This window comes from Perca fluviatilis, chromosome 8 (assembly GCF_010015445.1).
Source record: "Perca fluviatilis chromosome 8, GENO_Pfluv_1.0, whole genome shotgun sequence".
Taxonomy (NCBI): Eukaryota; Metazoa; Chordata; class Actinopteri; order Perciformes; family Percidae; genus Perca; species Perca fluviatilis.
Genome location: NC_053119.1, coordinates 9,984,762 through 10,006,759, shown reverse-complemented (window position 1 = coordinate 10,006,759; position 21,998 = coordinate 9,984,762). Strand labels below are relative to the sequence as shown.

General features: G+C 41.7%; 1 protein-coding gene across 3 annotated transcripts in view; it reads left to right on the top strand.

The window, feature by feature from the left end:
- The window catches only part of LOC120563773 (pleckstrin homology domain-containing family A member 7-like), a 155,569-nt gene that overhangs the window by 43,775 nt on the left and 89,796 nt on the right, over positions 1-21,998 (top strand). The gene's annotated exons all lie outside the window — the stretch shown is intronic.

Sequence of the window (21,998 nt, the reverse complement as noted above, 5' to 3'; positions counted from 1 at the left end):
AGTTATTTATGAAATCCCTTTGTGGTTCATGAGACCATATCTTAAAAATGAATTGCATAATAAATGATAAACATATACCATGCTAACTGTACTTCCTGCTAGTGTGAACGTAGTGCACATGCATTATAAAAGCTTAGTAGTTGTAGATATATATATTTTTTGTCTTTATCTGTCCATGTTGTGCACATAGTTAATGAGAATTTGCTATTGCACTAGCAGCAAAAAGCAGGAACGGTAGGGGTGGTCTGCACCGGGGGGGGGCCAGAGGGATTTAGCTGATGAGTGAGTCATACCTCAGACCACTGGGCAGGTCAATGACCTGTCAGATCAGCCAGTTAGAGAGAGAGACCGAGAGACCGAGAGAGACAGAACACAGGAATCCAGGAAATAGCCCTGAGCTCCAAAACAAACTCCCCATCGCTATTCACTCCCACTCTACTCTCTTATAATGAAGTACTCTGACTCACACTATGAATATTCCACCTGTAATCACCTCATGTGTTCAAGTCAAATTTGACATTTTGCTGCATGATTGCAATGTTCGACATGCTTAAGATGCAGGAGAAACAAACTGCATAGCTGCAGTAGATTTACTCAGCGTTTTATTTATCTTCTATTTCAGTTCTTATTTTTTGTTAACAAATCAACGTCCTCCTCTGTGCTTCAATGCCGTTTGTGCCCTGTATCCCATCTTCTCATCTCAATTTTTAATCCTCTTTTTGGATTTACAGTCCTCTGAGGGATTTTCTGTTCACCTGCACATGCCTCAATAATGGGAGATTGACTGCTTTGTAAAATCTTAAAGTTAACACCTAGATCTCACTGACAAAAGAGGGATCATAAGGGGAGCATTTTGCAGGATACGAGGAAGCGGACAGCACTGAAATTAGATCTTTGCTTTTCCTTGGAGGACAAAGCGATAAGGCTTCAATATTGCATTTGTCACTCCAATAAAATAATAAAATGCTCTTACCATTTAATTCATGAGCCTCCTTCTGAACTGTCAAATGGCTGCTCATGTATTTCCAACTGCTTTTTTTAATAATAAAGGCTAAAAATGAAAACCGCACATCACATAAGAGAGATAAAGGCATTGGCATTATAATGTGGCTCGTTCTTTGAACTCAGTGAAAGTTCAGCGATACTTTGCCGAGGTCGCTCTGGTTAATGATTCCCTCACCTGTCAACAGGCAAACTGCCAGACTCCGCCACCATTCCTCTGCTTGAGCCAATGTGTTTACATTCAAATGAAAAGGTGCTCATTCGCTGTTTGAGGAAGTCCTTAGCCAGACACCGTTGTTTGGTCCATTAATCCAGCATAAGCCAGCAGCGTCAGTCAACCGTGGAGGCTTAAGGTGAGCGTGAAGGCTTAATGAGGGCCTGCATGTGATTGCCTCAGAGTATTGATTGTATTTGTGTGTGTGTGTGTGTGTGTGTGTGTTTGCGGGTATTGCGTGGAGGGCTAGTAATTGAGTGTCGTGTTTTCTGACTGGGCGTATTTTACGTGTTCTACGTATTGATGAAAGGTGTCGATAGGCTGAACGTATTTGACAAGTGCAAGAAATGAATGAGTTAGAGATACGTTTGTAAATACGTTAGACAGAGATAGTGTGTATTTATGTAGCATCATACAGTATATTGCGTCATATTACAGAGAGTTTTCATCGGATAGATCCCGAATGAATAAAAGAGAGTGACGGGGAGTGAAATGTGACAAAGGTCATGACAAATTAAAATTCACAACACTGCATGTGCTGAGTTACCCAGACATCCCAGAGGTGTGAACCTATGTGCACTTAACTGCATATGCGGATTTTACTTTCAATATTGTGTGTGTGTGTGTGTGTGTGTGTGTGTGTGTGCGCGCGCCTGTGCCCGTGCAGGTCTGTCAGCCACACGAGACAGGGGTGATTTGGGCTGGTAGCCCAGCGGGGTGAATGGAGCAGATTGTCTGAAAGCCTTTAGCTCATCCCGACACACACACACACACACACACACACACACACACACACACACACACACACACACACACACACACACACACACACACACACACACACACACACACACACCTATACATACATAGGCACAGTCTTTTTACAAAAACTCATAATTGACTTTAACACAAGAGCCACCTCAACCTTTCTCAGATATTTGGCTAGATAGATGGCAAAGTGTTTAATCTCCCGCTAATCTCTAAACGTGGACTGATTAATGTGTGTGACAAATTAAACCCAGCAAGAAAATCTATTACAGTGGTGGCGCTATCATGCCATGTCATTTTGTATTAGGTAACTAAATACATTGGCGTAAAAAGGATTTCTTGCTGGTAAAGGAATAAAAATGAGCTTTTCAGTGTTAAACCTCATCTGAAGTCAACGCAGAAATAACTGTGAGGAGAGTGTGATAGGTAATAACTGTAAAAGGAAGGACACTGTAATAGTATGAGAGGTTTTAAGGTGAGTGAGTAGCAAAAATATACAGACTGCTGACATCTTTAGAGGCAAGAAACTTAATTGACAGACATTTAAGAAGATAATGCTCCTGACAGTTAATAAAATGTCTTGTGAAATTATAATCAATGCTCCTGATCATTTGGAGAACTCGTTTTTGCATTTCAGTCTCTTCACATATTTTTTTTTTTTTTTTAATTGTGAATAAATATTAACATGTGAATGCAGCTGCTCTTTATTACAGGCCAAAGTATGGTACAGTAGGAGATTGAGGGGAGTATTTGACTGTGATATTGTTGTGTAAAATGGCACCGTTTTTAATAAGAGAACAACTGAATACATAGCCTGAAGCAGTATACATGTTGGCACCATTCAGCCAGGCATTAGAGAGTGTGCCAACTTTCAATTGCCAACCTAGCCTGACAAGCCAGACCCACATCAAGATGTTGGCTCTGGGAACTCGCTATTGGCAGGGCTCAATCCGAGGGGCGGGATAAACGGTTGTCTTTCAAATTCCCTCTGCGCTCATAGCCAACCAAAGCAATGCTAGTTGATAGATTACATTTTTGCCGTATCCGGTCGGCAAAACTCCAAACCAATCTTCCTTTTTTAAGAATGACTTCAGTGCTTAACTCCAAGGCTTCCAGAGTCGCGGCTAAAGCCTTTTCGAAAGACCGCTGTTCGCCAGCAGCAGCAGCAGCCATCTTCTTTGTTTTGAAGTAGCAGGGAATTCACGCGGAACTGTCGCAACTCTGCCGTCCTTATGTTAAGCCCGCCCACCGACTCTATACACGATGTGATTGGCCTGACCAGAATTTGTTTTTTCCAGCTCGCAAGCCAACGGAGAGATGCTAGACTGACCCTGGCTGAAAATTACATTTGCTGCCGCTAGGGTGCGTCTAGATTTCTAGGCTATTGCCAACCAGCATAAACTGAAAACAGGACAGTTGAGTGTTGGAGCATAGATAATGTTGGGACAAAGAAAGAGGAAATGACCCCTGCATACAGATTCCAGTACCTGGGAAGAAGATACAACTAATCTTAGATGCTAAAATGAACCAAAAATCTTATTAAATGTGTCTTAAAGTTGAATAACCACCCTGGTACACACACACACACGCTTGAATGCATTGGGTATTTTTTTTTTTTTTTTTTATTAAAACAAAGACTTGCACAGGAAATGTGCAAAGAAAAGGGCACAGTATAGTACAAGCTTCTGACCAAGCATCTCTCCAGGAGAGTGTCATTCAGTCTCTGTAGCTTTCCCCTCCTTCTACTGAGTGTTGACACTCGGCTTGCGGCTTGATGTTTGATGCGTCTGACACTTTGACAAAATGAATTCCCTACAAGTCACTCTCAGGGAGGGTGCCCTCATGTCACAAAGTGCCGGGCTGTCGCAGCAGCAGACTTGGATGAGGATTGCACTAAACACTAAAGAGAGAAAGAGAGCTGTCATGGCTGTGGTTTCTTCCACATTGTGGTTTGTCTGCGGCAGGGGTGATGTGGTAAAGGGATGGTGGGTTAACTGTTGATGTCAGTCAGTTTTCACTGCAGAGTCAGAAACCAACGGAAAGCAGTAATCCTGGTTAGTCAAACATACACTGATCAGAGATGCTCACAAGTCTCCGACTAGTCAAGTATCAATTCTTTGAGCTAGAGTCCACATATTTTGCATTAAGCACTTCTTTTGTTTGAGCCTTTTTGTAGAAAGTTTTTAAAGCCAAAGCTTATGATGAATGGCTCAGCAGCTGCCGGTGCGGTCAACATGTTTGTTGTCCTCTGTCACGTGTGGCCGCGTGCAGCAGATACGTTCCGTATTACTCCGGTTTTACACTGGGAATGTCTGTGCTGCGTTCCAGCAGCGTTATGGTTTTGTTCCGTCCTCCGCCACGCGCCGTACCACATCGGGAGCGTTTCAGAACCGGAGCGTCTTCCCTGCCCGACTCGCAGATTATATTGTCGATGTTAATTTATTTATATAGCACGTTTAAAAACAACTGAGGTTGACCAAAGTGCATTACAAGGTAAACTACAACAATAACACAGTAATTGAATACACAGTATATCACAAAGAAAAATAATAATTATAAACAAATAAAAGGTAATAATATCTTTTTTTTTTCTTAACTGGAAGGAAAGGCCAAAGAAAAAAGATGTGTTTTCAACAGCGATTTGAAGTGTTTGAGAGTGGGGGCGGTTCTAATATGAAATGGTAAACTGTTCCACAAGTTAGGGGCGGCTACAGCAAAGGCTCCACCACCTCTGGTGATGAGCCTGGCTTTTGGCACATCCAGGAGGAGCAGATTGGCGGATCTCAGCACTCTTGCTGGAGTGTGAGCATGAAGGAGCTCGGTCAGGTAAGGCGACGCCAACCCTTGGACAGATTTAAAAGTTAACCGTAAGATTTTAAAACCAATCCTGTAACGAACAGGTTAGGAAGGCAGGAAGTGAGCATTGTCTCGACTTTGTACTTTACAGAACAATGTTGTTTCCTAAAAATAAAGATTGTTCACGACTTCCGCATCTCGAGTCAAGTCAGAAGTCACTGTGTGTGCAACTTCAGTGCGTCTCGAGTCCGAGTCTCAAACTCGAGTCCCCATCTCTGATACTCATATCAAAAAATATTATCAACATCTTGATATGACCACACCAACAATGCATTCAATGCAAAGAATTAGGTGATTCCGATCAGTATATTATTAGATTGTGAATTTACAGAATGATGTTTTACATCAGTTTCACAATGTGGATTTAACAGCCTCTCTTTGGGAACAGTCTGAAAAATGTCATTTTTCCTTCCCCAGAAAGGCGTTCTAGTTTCATGGTATCATGTTGTTTTTGTTGGATGAAAAGCAGGTTGTTAACATTTCAGCGACTTCCTTGTTTGTTTGCATTTTTCATGTCTCAGCCTATAGGGGAACAATGCAAACTCTGAATTCAAATGAAAGAATAAAAGACATTGCTGACATTTTTGTAATGTCAGAAATGTTCCTGTGCTTATTAGCCACCAGATTGACAAAATGTATCTACAATATATTGTGCTTGGCCGGGATGGTAAATTAGTATGATGTCCAACACTAAAAGCTCATTTCCCATTCTTAGATGGGATACTGTGCCCAAATGTCAGCCTTTTTATAATTCTAGATGTGTCCCTGTCTCAACCTGCCTAACTCATGACAAGTGGGAGGAAATACAAACAAGCCAAGTTTGTTTTCTCTACATAGCAGCCGGCCATGAAGAGTTCATTGAAGGTTTGGTGGCTAAATCCAGCCCAGAAAGCTGTTGGTGGCGAGTGTAATCTGTGTTTTTTTAACGTTGGTTTCATCACATGCAGTGTGTGTGTGTGTGTGTGTGTGTGTGTGTGTGTGTGTGTGTGTGTGTGTGTGTGGTTGCACGCGCTGTGGCAGGAGTGAGAGGATCAGGGCTGGGAGGATAAAAGGCAGTCTGAATATTGCAAGATGAGAAGATATCTCTATCATCCAATTAAATTGCACCTAAAATCTTGCTGGATATGGGATCATTAGAGTCAAACGGTGCAGAGACCGGACAGTAGCCTAGAGCAACTCTCAAAGGCTGCTGACTTCAAAGGCCTCACCTCTGTTTGATTTTTGGCCAAATCGGAGAGGAGGCGAGATGCTGAGCATTGTTGGGGGAAGTTTGGGTTTCTGTACGGGCCTCGGAAGGTTGGAGAGAGTCAGAACCACTGACTGTATGTTGTCAAGAGCAATATCGGTGCATCCGGATTTTGTCCTCGTCTCAGTGAATGTCTGTGTTGTGTAATAAGCATACAGTAGCAGTAGTATGGATTGTTTAACAGCACTACTGGATACACAACATTTACTTCCATTAGTACATCTCTACAATAGTTTCTACAAGAAAAGCCAATAGTAACAATTAGTGGTGAGGAACCTAACTGCAGAGTATAAGCATGAATGAGGAAAGTGGGCCTTGCATTTGAGGGAAAGGTAGATACATTTACTTTAAACAGATAAAAACCAAATCTGTATACAGCATCTATTCAACCCTCTATAACTGTGTGTTATGTAGGAACTGACACATTGCAGCCTTATATTATTTTTTGATCAAAAGTGTAATTTCCACAGGGAAAGGGGGGTGCATGTGCCCCATCACTCAAAATCCTATTTTTGTCCCAGTCACTTGTACAGTTTCAGTTAGATTTACTCTCTTAAATATATTTAAGCTATATCCTCTTACTGTCCAGCCGTCATCATCCAGATGAGAGAAAAGATTAGGTGAAAAAAAAAAGAGTCGTCTAAGATTATTGTGTGCAAAAACGTGATTGGAGGTAAGGTTAGAGTATTCAGATCAGTTACACTGCATTTGTGTTAGGCTCGTTAATTTGGAAAGCTTGATACAACACATTTCATAATATTTGTTCTTTTTTAGATTAATATAAATATGAATATTAATTTTTTTGTCTTTTCTTAGGGACTTCAGATTTTGATTTGAGCAGCTATATAAACTTAAAACGTGCACATCAATGATGTTTGTGTATGCTATGTTTTTTGTAATGTTAGAACAATGAATATTGGTTGATATATTGTAATTAGATTTTAATTCTTAAATGTTACTTTTGGTATCATTCTCAAAAATCCAGTATCAGTTTTGCTTTAGTTTGCATTAGGGATGAACTGATCCCTAACCTGATCTCTTGATACTAATTCCAGTGCCTAAGCTCAGAATATTACTGTAGCAAATACTGAGTTCCAATTTGAAATTTCTTCTTTTTTTTCTTTTGAAAAATGTAAAATCTTTGTTTTATTGTGGGAAAATTCAATTGTATCACGTCATAGATAACACGACTTAAGCTAGGTTTATGGTAGCCGCGGTGTTCCCGGCGCCAGGGGCGCGCACCATACAATGACGTCACCACAGCTGTCGTTTCCAGCGCAAAGGACCCCAAGCTGTCGCGCCGCGTGGTTGTGCAACTCTGAATTTTTGTAACTACGACTCTGTAACATTTTTTGTGGAAAAAATGCCTTGGTTACCTTATTTCAAGCCATTCTAGCGTGGTATGGAAAGCTTACAACAAGCTAAGCAGTTTGAATCTGATTGGCTAACAGCTAGCTAATGAATAGTAATGAGCTCAGGCAGTATGATGTCAGACTGACCAGCTTTTGTAATTGGCCTGATTTCTCCGCTTATTTCTTTTCAATGGCTAGAGCTGACAGAGGAGGTAGCAGTTAATTTTCACATTCACAACATAACACAAACACATATGGACCTAACATATTTCAAAAAATGCAAGTAAAAACGGTTTTGTGTGGCAGGGCACCTTTAACAGACAACAGTCAAGTTAGTGATTAAAGTAGATAAATGTCATCTTTCACGGTACGTCTGTGTTTTAACATGGATGTGTTTACTACAGTTGCCAGGCAGCCTGCTTTGATTGGCAGATTATTTTGTCTGTACGCCCTCTGGTGTTTCAGAGAGTACTGCAACGAACATAAACGTCTCTGTGTATGCTCGTAGCGCGCGCACCGTCGACGGCAGACCGCGCACGGTGTTGCTTATGTACATTTTATTCATTTTGTTGAAGAAGGTTTATGAAATGTGGTTGTTGCAAATTTATAACATCACTGACTCAGTTGTCATGTCTGGCCCACACCTGCAAATTTGAATAAGATCTTAAATTGCACCAATACCGATCCAGTGTATTTAATTGGTGCATTATAATTCATTTGTTGTCAGTATCTAAGAGAGGTCTGTAGTCATTTGGAGTCTGGATGCACATTTATCCTGTCCAAAGGCCATTAGGTTGCAGGACAGGAGCTTACTTCATATTTAGATTCATATTAGGATGATAATGTGTTGATGCACTCAGGGGAAGTTATACCAAAGTGTATGGTTTCTTTCTACTGTAATTATCTTATTAAAGAGAGAATGGTGTTTACCAGACACTGTTAATGTAAATGGAGTCCACAGAGTCTACAGTCTCTCTGCAGGTTTTAAGTACTGTAGCAGTTTTATCAGTGATGTGGGCCGGGGGAAGAAACAACCCCTTACTTCCATTCCAGAGCTGGATGTGCAGCCTGCTCCCCATTCTCCATCTGTCTTGCCAGTCTCTCAGGTCTCACATTACGCCCCAGCTGGCTCAGTTCAGTGGGCTGCACAACTCTAATCCCTGTCTAATCTGAGACGGCTTTGTGTGTAATCAAAGCATCCACTGTACATGTATGAAGAGGTGGGACTGTGCGTGAAGAAAAAAAAAAAAAAGGAACACAGACAGGACACACTATATGGTTCCCATCAAAACCCACAGTCTGTGGCTGGTTAGCTCAGCTGGTAGAGCAGGCACGCTTATTAGAGGTTTATTCCTCGACGCAGAAGGTCCAGGGCTAGAGTCCGACCTGTGACTGTTTCCTGCATGTCTTCCCCCGCTCTCTCCCCCCTTTCATATCTGAGCTGTCCTATCCATTAAAGGCGGAAATGCAGTCAGATTGGTGTTGTCTTGCAGGATATGCATGCAGACATTTAAACCCCAGTCCAGACCTGGTGTACGTTGTTTATGCCACACATGTTGGTGCTGTCCACTACTCAACATTAAACAGCACTGACTGAAGTGCAATCGATATTTTTAGCATAGCAACCGTAGTAGGACAAATGGGACAACCCCAAACACATTTCCATTGCATGTATTTCACTGCCCACATTGGCAACTCCAAACAAGAAGAAACTCTGTCTCGCTTAAGTCTCAGTGGACTCAGCGAGGGAAGCGTGGGCCGGAGCAGAACCAGAGTAATTCTCTTCAGTGTCAGTGGGTAGACCGGATTCCTCTCTCCACCTCCTAATGAGGCATAAAGTGCCATTGTATACCTGAGTTTTGCCACAGAGGTCCAAACTTTTAATATTTCAGCATCAGTTGCTCCTATTGTAAAAATAAGTTTGGGCAAGAAGCAAATGTGCAGCTTGAGATTCAAAGCAGGGATGGATGTCATTTTTAGTGCCTGCATTTATCTGCCTGCTCTGATCTGGAACTTTTTTGTTTATAGGCACATTTATATTTGCATCTTGGGTAATAAATGCAGCTGCAGCTCTGTGTATCCCTCGTGGGGGAGGAAGTGTTCACATCTTTGAAACCAAGGTTCAGTGAAGTGATGGATGCTGCTGTAGTGGCCAGTCCTCGCAATACAGATCTAACGCTGATGAAAGTATGAATTTCTGAGTTAGTTTTCCTTTGGAGATTTTGTTAAAACATGCCTTTTGGGATTTTAAACTCCCAAATCTGTTGGTTCAAATTTGGGTTGTAGTCTATAATTCACCACTGCTCTGTTTTCTCAAACCAGTCCAGCTGAGTGAGGCTAGACTCTTATGTTTGTTCATCACATCTTGTCAGTAGAACTTGGCTTGAGGCTAGTTTTACTTTAAATGTGCCCAGCTGACTATAGGCTGTGGACTGAAATACCCTAAATGTTACCAGAGTGACTGTTAAACAAGCATAAGCGTTGAAATCAGCCTTACTCACCATTCTCTAATACTCTGCCATGTACAATTGTTCTGTCATTTGGAGATTTATTTCCAATTGTGTTTCTTCCTCCTCCTTCCTCTCCTCCCACTGTGAGCCACAAAGATTGTCTGGAGAGTAATGTCGTCTGCCTGGGCTGCACAGCACAAGCACGTCCGCAGCACAAGACCAACAGCTGCCAGTCCTTCGTCCGTGTCTCGGTTCAGAAACGTTTGGACAGAGCTCACAGCCCAATAGTCAACGAAGGGCTTAAAGTGTAAATCAATGCTTTGGTTTGCAGTTGCGTATGGAAAGTATGGGTGAATCACGGGTTAGGCATGAGTAGTAGCAGGTGTAGACATGGAAGCATATTTATCCATCTCACAGACATCAAATGGACAGAGCTAGTTCAGGCAATGAACTAGAGTTGTGCTGCTAAATGTTTTATTGACATGTTGTTGCTCTCAGCTTATCCACAGACACTTATACAATAAGGGGCTCTTTTATGCTGTCATGCTCAGTTTATGCCAGCAGATAGTCACTGTGACAGATGGGTGATTGTAGAGTCAGACATTTGTTCTGCAATATGCTGTGACTCGGACAAAATACTTGCTAGACCACACACGGGGGCCCGACCAATCATGGCTTGCTGTCTTTCACGACTTGCACGATGTACATATGTGATGGGGTGGGGCCGCCACGCTTTCACCTTACAGCACCTATGAATATTAACAAATGTAATCATGTTTTTTTATGAGTGTGAGTGAACCTGGAACTTTTCATCGTCACTTGGCAATGAAGGTAGGGAAGACTTTTCTGTGTTTCCCACAGATTAGAAAGCAATTTGTGGCAGGGGGAGAATAAATTTCGCCAGCTGTCTTCTCTCCTTTATGGAGACAGACGCTGTGTGGACGGTGGGCTCGATAGTGTTTTAAGCCTCCAACGTCGCCTTCCAGGCAGCTAACCCTCAACTTAACCCTGACTATAACCATATCCACGCTGCCTGGAAGGCGATGTTGGGGGCTAAAAACACCAAACACCGCACGGTGGGAGGAGCTGTGGGTGTGTGTATGTGAGCGAGACACGAGCGACAGAGAGACGGAGGAGAGCAGGGAAAGGAAATGCAGTGGAACATGTTTTAAATAGCGTTTAAAAAAAAAAAAAATTAATAACGCAATGTGCTGCGGCCGGTGTTGATAGTGTGGCGCACCGCCACACATTAGTCTATGTGTGGGAAACACTGCTTTTTCCTTCCCAGTTTGTATGACACCTGAGATATTATTTGTTCCTGTAACGCCCCATGTCTGTTGGTCTTTTGCTGGCTGTCCAAAACTGGGAAGACGGTTTTTATTAATCTTGTACATTTTGTCATTTTTATGCTCAGATATGGGCGCTCTTTACAGTGTCTACATGGCTTAAGCTGCTGCTGCATTGCTGTTATCACTGCTGCTCACATATAACATTTAATCAGCCCACCCAAGCATCCACCTTCAGATTGTAATTCATCTCGAAGGGGTTGTGATTTCTTATCATCACTCTATGCAGATCTAACTTGATGCTGTGGGGAAACTGTTCCAACTTCCCAGTGGGTTGGAGCTAAATGTCTTATTGTATGTGTATAGTATTGTATGTATTCAGTTTGTTCATATTTGTGTTACCACTTTTAATCGCCTAAATTAGCGCGGTATATCACCTCAAACGTGGGAGCCAGTGGTTTGATGCAGTCGTACTAAATATCCCGGGGTCCTGCGGCGTCAGATCAGGGTGCAATTTGGTGTTGCAGCGTGGCATTTAGAAACATTTCCTCAACTGAATCAATAAGATGCTCGTCAGACCGCCTCAAGTGGAAAACGTCTGTGTGTTTGTGTGGGCGTGGTCGTGCCTGTCTCCTTGTGACTGTGCTGTATTTTTTATTTATTTTTTTCTCCCTCTACCACTTTGTCATTGCATCTTAAGCTGTATAATCTAGGCATTTCTTTTTCTCGGTCTATTTATAGAAAATCTGGTAAAATAGATGGATCAAAACTGCCCCTAAAGATATATGTGAATACATGCAAATGAGGAAATCTTAGCAGATTGCCATCATCTCTCAATTTCTTCACCTCTCTGTCTGTGAGTGCAGTTGGTCTTATTAGGAGTCCACACCCCTTGGTTCTTTTCTGTCACGTCATTGGTTCCTAACGGGCAAACGGGCCTCTTAGATCCTGTAGATATAACTGTTAACTGTATAACTGTTTATTTCTGGCATCGTTACTCAATCTCTTTGTCTTTCAACTGAATTTTCTGAGCAGATTTCTAACCCACATCAGTGTCTAGTGATTCCACAAGAAACTCAGTGGTTACAGTACGTTTGTTTGGAAACGGTGTAGCCTTGTATTTACAAAAACCTTTGAATGTTGCCTTTCAGTGTAATTAAGAAACATATGGAATCTCCTGACGTGTTGACATTGCAGTCAGTGACCAGGTATGGATTGCCAGTGATGCTGTCACTAGGGCCGGGTGATATGGTTGGCAACAACAACATCACAAGACTGATAATATTTTCTGATTCATGTTGATATATGTCATGATATAGAAAAAGAATGCAAAATCACAATCAACATCATCATCTATCAGGGCAGTATTTTGCCTTTTATATGATGTAGATAGTAAAGATACAGACTACAGAAATGCAGGGAGAGAGAGGGAGAAGACATGCAACAAATATCCTTAGCTGGAGTCAAACTGGAGATGTTTATATGGTATGCATTTAACCACTCGGCATTGTTATACATTACATCAGGCAAAACAAAACCTCCAATAACTCTTTTGGTTAGTGTTTACAACAGAGTTTTGTAAAACAATATGGCTCCAGTGAAAGACTATAAAAGATATAGGGCCCTATCTTGCACTCAGCGCAATTGCCTTTGTACACCGACGCATCTATCATTCCTATTTTGCACCCGACGCACAGCGGACTTTTCCCTCCACAGACGCACGTCGGTAAATTAGGGAATGTATTTGCGCTCCCGGGGGCGGTTCAGCAAAAAGAGGAGGCGTGTTCAGGCGCAAACGTTACGTGGTCCTATTTTGCAGTTTCAGAAAACAATTCTGCCACTGACCAGGAAAAACCTGGTCTAAAGTCAGTAGCGCGTTATTCAGATGCTATTTTAGGGACGAATGCTTGACCATAATGTAGTGTGTGCACAACGCGCATACACTTCTCTCATCTACAGCAATTATGTATGGTTTTAAAAAATGGGAACTAGTTCCCATTTTTGAAAACCATACATAATTACAAAGAAAAATATTACTGAAAATGCGCTTCAGGTGTTTGGATAGGTCAGGAGGCACTTACAGTCCTCAAAAAGTCGCAGCATTCTTTGTGGCTTGTTGTGTTTTACACATTTCCATGAATCATGGATGTGTTGATGACATAAATGAGGAAATTAGAGGACTTAAGGAGACGTGATGTTGAACTACGGTGGGATTGGACACTCCGGCGGAATATGGTGAATCTGGAGTAATCCGCGATGCGATCCTGGTGTAGCGGATGGATGGAGATAGAGTGGGGGGAGGAGGAAGGTGCAGGTGGTGCGTTTGGAGGCCCACGCTCCATTGCTGCAGCAATCCTCTCCAGACTTGAGGAGATGCGCCCGAGAGGCCGCAGCAACATCGCCACCCGGCCAAGACGGGCATTTATTACTTTGCCGCATCCCGGACAGCTCCCGCTGGCGCGCGCCAGGCAAATCCGCCGTCATAATAGCAATCCGCCATGGAACAATACGCCTGCTCTTAAAGGGAATGTGAGATGACGCTCTGATTGGTTATTTTCACGTTACGCCCAAACCACACCTAGCTACTTCAGACCAACCCATTTAAGATTTGCGTCGGGCGCAAGAGTCATTTATCCTGCCGGTATAATAGCAACAGCGCCCGAGATCCGCCCACAAAGATACTTGCGTTTGGCGTTTCACACTTGCGTTTCAGATCGTTAAAATAGGGCCCATAGAATTATTGCCCTGGCCAAGCTCACACCTTCATTCTTATAGTGAAAAAAACCCGAGGTTAACTGTAAATAACTGTGTGTATTTATGGTTTAATAAAAAAAAAAAAAAAAAAAAAAAAAAAAAAAAAAAAAAAAAAAAAAAACCTTCCAAAAAAAAAAAAAAAAAAAAAAAAAAAAAAAAAAAAACAAAAAACCCAAACCAAAAAAAAAACAAAAAAAAAATTTTTTTTAAAGCATTTATTTGTAAAGAAAAAATAAAAAAAAATGAAAAAAAAAGAGAAAAAAAAAAAAAAATTTTTTTCCCAAAAAAAGAAGGGGGGATTTATAATAAAAAAAAAAAAAAAAAAAAAAGAGAAAAAAAAAACCCAAAAAATATTTTTTTTTATAACTTATATATTTGAAGGTGTTTAACCTTGTTAGACCTACTCATGTACACATTTTGTCAATAAAGTGTGTTCTCTTTCAGAAATATAGCACCATGTTTCCAGTATTCCAATATGTTTTGGTTAGTTCATTATTTAAACTGTTTGCTATCTTCTTTTGTTCTTTCTTTCTTGCCAGCTTTGATTCGACTCCCGTTGAGACACACAAACACCACACACACCCACACACACACACACACACACACACACACACACACACACACACACACACACACACACACACACACACACACACACACACACACACACACACACTCCCTCTCTAAGACGGGGCCCGTCAGGAAACTGTGAAGTGTTTTGAATGTGAATGCAGCATAGACTTGTCTCCCATTAGCATGCCAGGCTGTCAATCTCCACGCCAAGTCCCTCGCTGTCCGGCTAAAAGCTGCACTTTTGTCGTACATACACACACACACACACACACAGACACACACACACACAGACACACACACACACACACACACACACACTCTCTCTCTCTCTCTCTCTCTCTCTTTCTCCTTCAGAAGATGTGTTGCTTGCCTACCATAAAATCCCACTGCTATTTGGCAATATTTATTGCAGTGGACAAGAGTGGGGGCTTATTTAAAGCCAAAGATGGCCTCATCTCGATGTTGCCATAGCAACAAAATGTCCCAAAGCAGTCTCTTGAATGCTGGGGAGTGGGGGTGGGAGTTTGCCTCTCCTTTGTGGCATTACCAGTAGCAACAGAGGTGGACGCCATTCAGTCTGCTGTCTCTGATTGGTTGTGATGGACATCTCTATTACACCATCATCCCTCTACCAACCTCCCAAAATACAGCCTCAATCAAGACAGAACGGCTCATCAGGGCTGAAGAATTCCAATCCTGCTACTTGATGGAGCTGCAATTAACTGTCAGGGCTGCTTTATAACCCGTGTGTCTGTCTTGGGAGCGTCGTGGTGTGAGGCGGGGAGGGATGAAGCAGCAGCTGCTGTGAGGGGACATGATCTGGGACAGCGTCACAACATTTAGAAGAGGTGACAATGAGTACGTTTACTACCCTAATTCCGAAAAAGACGATATTCCGGCTAAGCAGTTTACATGGCTAATGAAAGTAAGTATTCCACTAATATTCCCGTTTACATGTCGCCGTGCAAAACAGGATTTTTTCAAAGTTTACCAGCGGCGGCGGACTAGCTGGACCGTGCGAACACAGCGTCCCTCTTTCATTCCTTCAACCAGCTTCTTGAAAAGGTCGTCGTAGCGATGTGTGCGCATATCCCTAAACCTGTTGATATCCAAGTCTTTGATAATGTTTAAAAGTAGCTGTGTTTCTCCTTATCGGGTCGGCAGCCTTGCAAACTGTTGGCTGGTTGGTTTGTGTACAGAAACCATAGCAACGCACAGAGCTGACCATAAGCCTGCAGTGAAAACCCCAATTAAGACTCATATTCCAGGGCGGCCTCTAGGTCACCCAGTAAGAGCGTTCGCCCCATGTTGGCTGAGTCCTTTGCAGCGGCGCGGGTTCGACTCCGGCCCGCTGCCCTTTTCTGCGTGTCATCCCCCATCTCTCCCCCTTTCCTGTCTATTCACTGTCACTCTATAATAAAAAGGGAAAAGCCCCAAATAATAATAATAAAAAAAAAAAAGACTCCTATTCCGAATGCGCTCTATACATGTTCAAACAATGCCTCTAAAACCCAAATAATACCAGAATATCCCACATGTCTTATTCGGAAAAAGGCCTTATTCGGAATATCCAACCGGAATATGCTGTTTACATAACCTGTATCAAATTCGGAATATTGTCATATTCTTAATAATAGTGGAATATTGGTGTGCATGTAAACGTACTGAATGATGAAGATGAAATAAAGGGCAGGGTTTTGCCCAGAATACAATCTTAAATTCTGACAAACAAAGCTTTGTAAAAGCCGGATGTTCTGGGAAAAAATGATGAGTGCTCAGACCAAGGCAGTGAGAAAGAGAAAAAGCAGACTTTAAATCAGAGAGTGGGATGAAATAGAGAGGAAACGCACAAAGCATAAGAGCGTAAGTGGTAACGGTTTCTGATAGAGAGGAGAGAGGAGGTATGGTAGGACAAGAAAGGTCATGAGCTGGACTCATGGCTGTGAGGTTGTGTGTAGCTGAGCCAAATCGGGGTGGAAGCTCTATAAATAGTCCTATACATGTACTTTTGAGCGGCACAAAGGTTGACGTTCCTGGAATCAATGAAAATATGATCTCCTCAGAGAGAAGGGCGACAGTGACTCATGTGGCACAAGAGATTTAATTGATGTGGTTTAAGAGTGAACGCAATTTGCTATTTTAAACTGAGCATCACAGAGCCTTGGCAAAACTTTTATATTAATTTACTTGTGATTTTTCATGGAGCTTTTTGCATTTTATTTTATAGAAGGCAGTGGGGAGAGGGATATGAAAACATGAAATAAATGCCCTCCAGCTGAAATCAAACCGTCGCATATACATGGTATACATCTGGACCTACCCCGAAACATACATGTACAATGTAACTTTATTCTCGACAAAAGTGTATTTGGATATGTGCATACGGATATCAAATGGTGCTTTTCATCAGTATTGTAATAAGACAGTGTCAAGTTGTCAGTTTGTCAGCTAGAGTACGTACATTGTATCTGGCCAGTGATTGGTTGTGTCGGGCTGATCACCGTGTAATGTTTTCAGCTAGTAGTAGTAAAGCAATACATATCTATTAAACGAGCAATCTTAACTCAAGGTCTTAATAGAGCTTTCCACTCTATTGTGTTTTCGCCCACAGATTACGTTTGTGCATTTGCCATGGAAGTAGATGTTCAAACAGCTCTAGGACCTATAATCCATGTTGATTTAGAAGCTGAGCTTGCACTTTATTGGTTTAGTTTCCAAGATCAAGAATGACCCATCTTCCTATTCACCAGTAGAAGTCAAAACAGCTCCAGTTTTTCCAGTTTCCATATCTGTTACTCATAAGTGAAAACTATTCCTAATACATCTCATCTGTTGAACTATATAAAAAAAAAACGTGCACAGTAAAAACCTCTGAATATTTTCAATACTAAATGTTTACTTTTATATCTCTATTTCCTTTCTCTTTCTTTATCCTATAATACATATTTTAATCTCCATATTGACTTGAATTAATTTACTATTTAACCTTCCTTTGTTGAAGTTAAGGGCACTGACTCTAACAAAACGTACACATCTCACTTGGATGATCATTTGTGGGATGCAATCCATTTGTCAGTCATATGCCATCTCCTCTCCCGCTTCAGTTATGTTATCGAACGTTCCATTTTTTTTTTTGTCGACGGCCTATTTGCGTTCAGCTCCACCGGTCCTGCTCTGTTTACTCTGAGCCCTCTGTTTGTATGAACAGAGGAATTGTTGCATGTCCACACCGCTGTCAGGACAGACAGGATGAGAGATGGTGGACGTAGATATTGTACAGCAGAGCAACTGCTACCTGTCGCTCTGTCAGGGGGATTGATGGCTCAGATTGTGTCCTTAACAAGCCGTTAGTTGCAGATCAGCACTCCAGGGTGATCAAAGTAAATGAAACGGCTCTTCAGTTTAATGATGGTGATGTTTTAAATGGCTAATAAACTGCATTAGCTTGAGATGTTCTGCTACCATTTATATAATATTTTTACTGAACTTTGAACCTTGGCTGCAGAATATTACAGAATACCTATTTTGTGACAACAGATTTTTTTGATGTAATTGATGGATTGCCATGAAATTTTGTGCAGACTTTCATGATTCAAAGAAGACGAATCCTGATGACTTTGGTGAGCCTCTGACTTTTAGTTTAGCGCCACCAGCAGGTCAAAGGTTTTATTTATCCTGTGAAATGGCTCAATATTAACTTGATTAATTAGCACTAAAGCATTCACGGTTCCCAGACAATGTATCCTAATGTCTTTGGTGATCCGATTTTTCCTCTAGCCCCACCACGAGGTTGACATTTGTGATTTGGGGTTAAATGTCTCGAAGTATTGGATAGATTTTCATGAAACTTGTTGGTTTAGACATTCATGTTCCCCTCAGGATGAATTGTAATAACTTTGTTGTTCTCATACTCATACGTCATCAGGTCAAACTTTAAATATGACCAAATACCTGCAAACCTAATAACATTCTCATCAGCCTTATCTGTACTTTGTGTTTGGTGCTAATAAGCAAATGTTGGATGGTAATCATGGTAAAATTTAGACAAATTAAAACCATTATACCAACTAAACCACAGCCTGTTAGCGTGGTCATTTTTAGCATGTTAGCATGCTGACATTAGCATTTAGCTCAAAGCACCATTGTACTTTAATGCAGCCTCACAGAGCTGCTAGCATTGATATATACATATACTCTTATGTTTCATCTCATAGCCCTTAAATTGCCTCCTTGAGTACTCTACTTGCCTTCCTTCCTCGCGTCCTAGTCCCTATCACCGAGGAGGCACGGGAGAGACGCGAGGATATCATGGGAGGAGAGAGTCGACTGTAATCGGGTGATGACTCAGAAATGATGTTGGGAGACTTCAAAGATGACGACCAATCCGATGAATTCAAATCAAATGCAGCTTTATTCAAACAGTGAACAAACTCTCATGACAGTGAGACAACCGTGAGCATACAGACGTGTCTGCCCAAGGATGGCCAACCTGCACGTCAAAATGGATCCCTTTTAAACTCTTTTTGTGCTCCCACAGCCTAAGATATCTCTGTCAGTGCACAAGTTTACTCTTAAACTGAACCTTTTATGGCAGATGCTCCTAATAGAGTCTCACATTCCTGTCTATTCCTGTGGGTGAAGGTTGTCCCCAGACTAACCTTCTTGTGTAGTACCTTACATACAAGATATGAAATACATTTGAAACATGTATGCTGAAATATCCAACCTATCAGTCAACGAGCAGATGTGTTTTTGGAGGGGTGAGACATCCTTTCCTCTAAAGCGTCACATGAATTTGTCAGCTGTTTGGGCGGCGTTAGCAACTCCTTCAGCTGCACGGCTTCAGGGAAGGCTGCTCTCGTGTATCCTCGCCTATAGCTCCTCGATGATCCCTCCTCGATGCTCACTCCTTGGGTCAGAAATAAGATCTTTGTGACGGACCTTCACCGAGTAGGGACAGAACATCTTCCGGTTCAGCCGAGGACCGAGGAGTCGATGAGCTATCAAATAAGGGCCATGAGATGCAGCCTTAGTCTTGTTTCATAGGAAGGACACATGGTTATCTTTTTGTAGTGAGGCAGGAAACAAGAGTTGGACTTGTTTGTCTTCAGGATGGATTCTCAAGTTTGAGTTTAATTTAACTTTAGTGCAAGCATTACCCCCTCGAAGTGTCCTTCAAGTCCCAGCCCGCTGCAGCAGAGCTCCTCTGTACTGGTGAGAATTTCCCAACAGGGGTCAATAAAGTATCACGTTATATTATTAACCCTGCTCATCGTAGGCAGAAATGCTGTAGCTATGAGGCTCGCAAACAACTGCTTAAGTTACACCAGTGACACATTTTTCCTCACTTTACCTCGATGATGTTGACCCGCACCCACGTACAGTAGCCCTACCGCCGCTGAAGAGCAGCCACTAGATGGGATACATGTTAATATGCTGATCATGTTAACTTTGCACTTACTTCCTACATTCTTGTCCTCTATTACTCTACAATACTCATTCTCGCCCAGCAACTGATGGCTTTGTCTACAAAACTCTGAAAAGTTTGCAATTATAAAATGCATAGAAATAGCTTCTTTTGCAACACATTCTGTGCCCCCTAAATAGCCTCCCCAAATCCTCCCTCTCTCAAGCAGCTTCTCAATCTGTTCACAATGAATCTTATTTGCTGCGAAGGCACAAACTGCAGTGTGAAGGCTAATTTTTAGTCAGTGCAGGCACTTCCGTAATGAGCCTAAGCATTATTCACTCCTCTACATGCTCTTCTGAATCAGGGCTCCATTCCACTGCCATTCCTGTTTATGCTAATGCAAAATATTTTCATTATCTCTGCAATAAGACATTTAACAGGCTCCCTGCTCCTCAGCCCAGTGAAGAGTGCCTATAATTAGAGTCAGTCAGGCGCTGAGGCAGGGGGCCAAAGCATCACAGCTGATTTGAATATGGACAAGTGTCGAACAAGCAGTGATCTGAGTCCCGTAGAGCTATCAGGAAATGCTCCTGCATGAGGTCTGGATAATTACAATGGGCTTATTCTCATAGTACAATGAATGTTGAAGAATGAGCCCTCGGGACTGTGATGTAAGGTTACTGACTACGTAGTAACATAAATGCATAATGGATCACTCTAGTGAATGCAGATGTCACCTTACTGGCATTTACACAGCTTTAATATTGCAGCCACATTTTTAAATGTTAAATTAGTGTGTTTCAAAGGTCCCATATTTGAAAAGTGAGATTTAATTTCTTTTTTATACTTATTTATATTATAAAGCAGGTCAAGGTGCTACATAAATACTGTGAAAGTATCACAACGCTCAATCCACAGAAATGCAGACAGCCCATATTCAGAAACTGTGCCTTTTAAATGAGCTGTCAGGACTTCTGTGTAGTTGTGAGATCACAACTATACTCTATATAGGTATATAGTGCCGCTACAGTGTCGTTACAGTCATTCCCCGACTGCAGTGATAGTGCAGAGACGCAAAGAGCCAATCATCTGACCATCTGACCAATCAAAGCAGACTGGGCTTTTTCAGGAGGAGGTCTTAAAGAGACGGGCGCTAAAACAGAGCGTTTCAGACAGCAGGTGAATACATGTATATTCAGACGGACAGTATGAGAAAAACATTGTGTTTTTTGAACATTAAAGCATGTAAACATGTTCTAGTAGAGACTCAAAATGCAAGTACAAACCTGAAAATGAGCAGAATATGCGACCTTTTAAAGGAAAAACATTGAGACACAAGAGCTGCAGTAGTCCTAGTCCTTGACCTGCCAATGTCATTAGTTTTGCAGATGGTATAAACAAATAAACATCAAAACTAATTTCAACCTATTACTGGTTTTAGATGATTTACACAAGTTATTTCAATTCATCCTGAAGGGGAAGAGGAATTCCTGCACCAAATTTCATGGCAATCTATCCAACAGTCTTCAGCCATAGCACCAGTAGGGCAACAAGGTTGGTTGTTTGCTGCAGCCATCTTTATGCAAAAATAGCGCTCGCATTCAGTGCGGAGGACAATAGAAACCACATCTGTTCACCTTGAAAACAGATGATTATAATCAGAGTTTGCAAAGTGAGATTCAGAATTTGACCGAGACATACACCGATGTCTTGCAGATACAGTATGTGAAAATAAATGTAAGTTTGCAGCTTTAACAAAACACCTGAGAGACAGTAACACTGTACAGCTGAGACCTGCGACGACCGCAGCCTTGATGCATTGATATTTTGAGTTTGAGAGATATTTTTCTGCAACCATGAGGTGAAAATTAAAGCTTTTGCGTAACGTTTTGATATTAATGAACGTCCGTTACATTCAAGCCATTGCCAAATGCTACAAAGCTAATTAAGACTATCAGCTCCACACAACTCTCTCTGTATTTCTCAGCATGGCTATGTTCAGAAGATTGTGGCGTCCGGCGACTTTCGCGCGCAGAAGCTCGAGTGAATATAATTCGATCTTCTGAAGAGTCCATGTTTTTTAAATC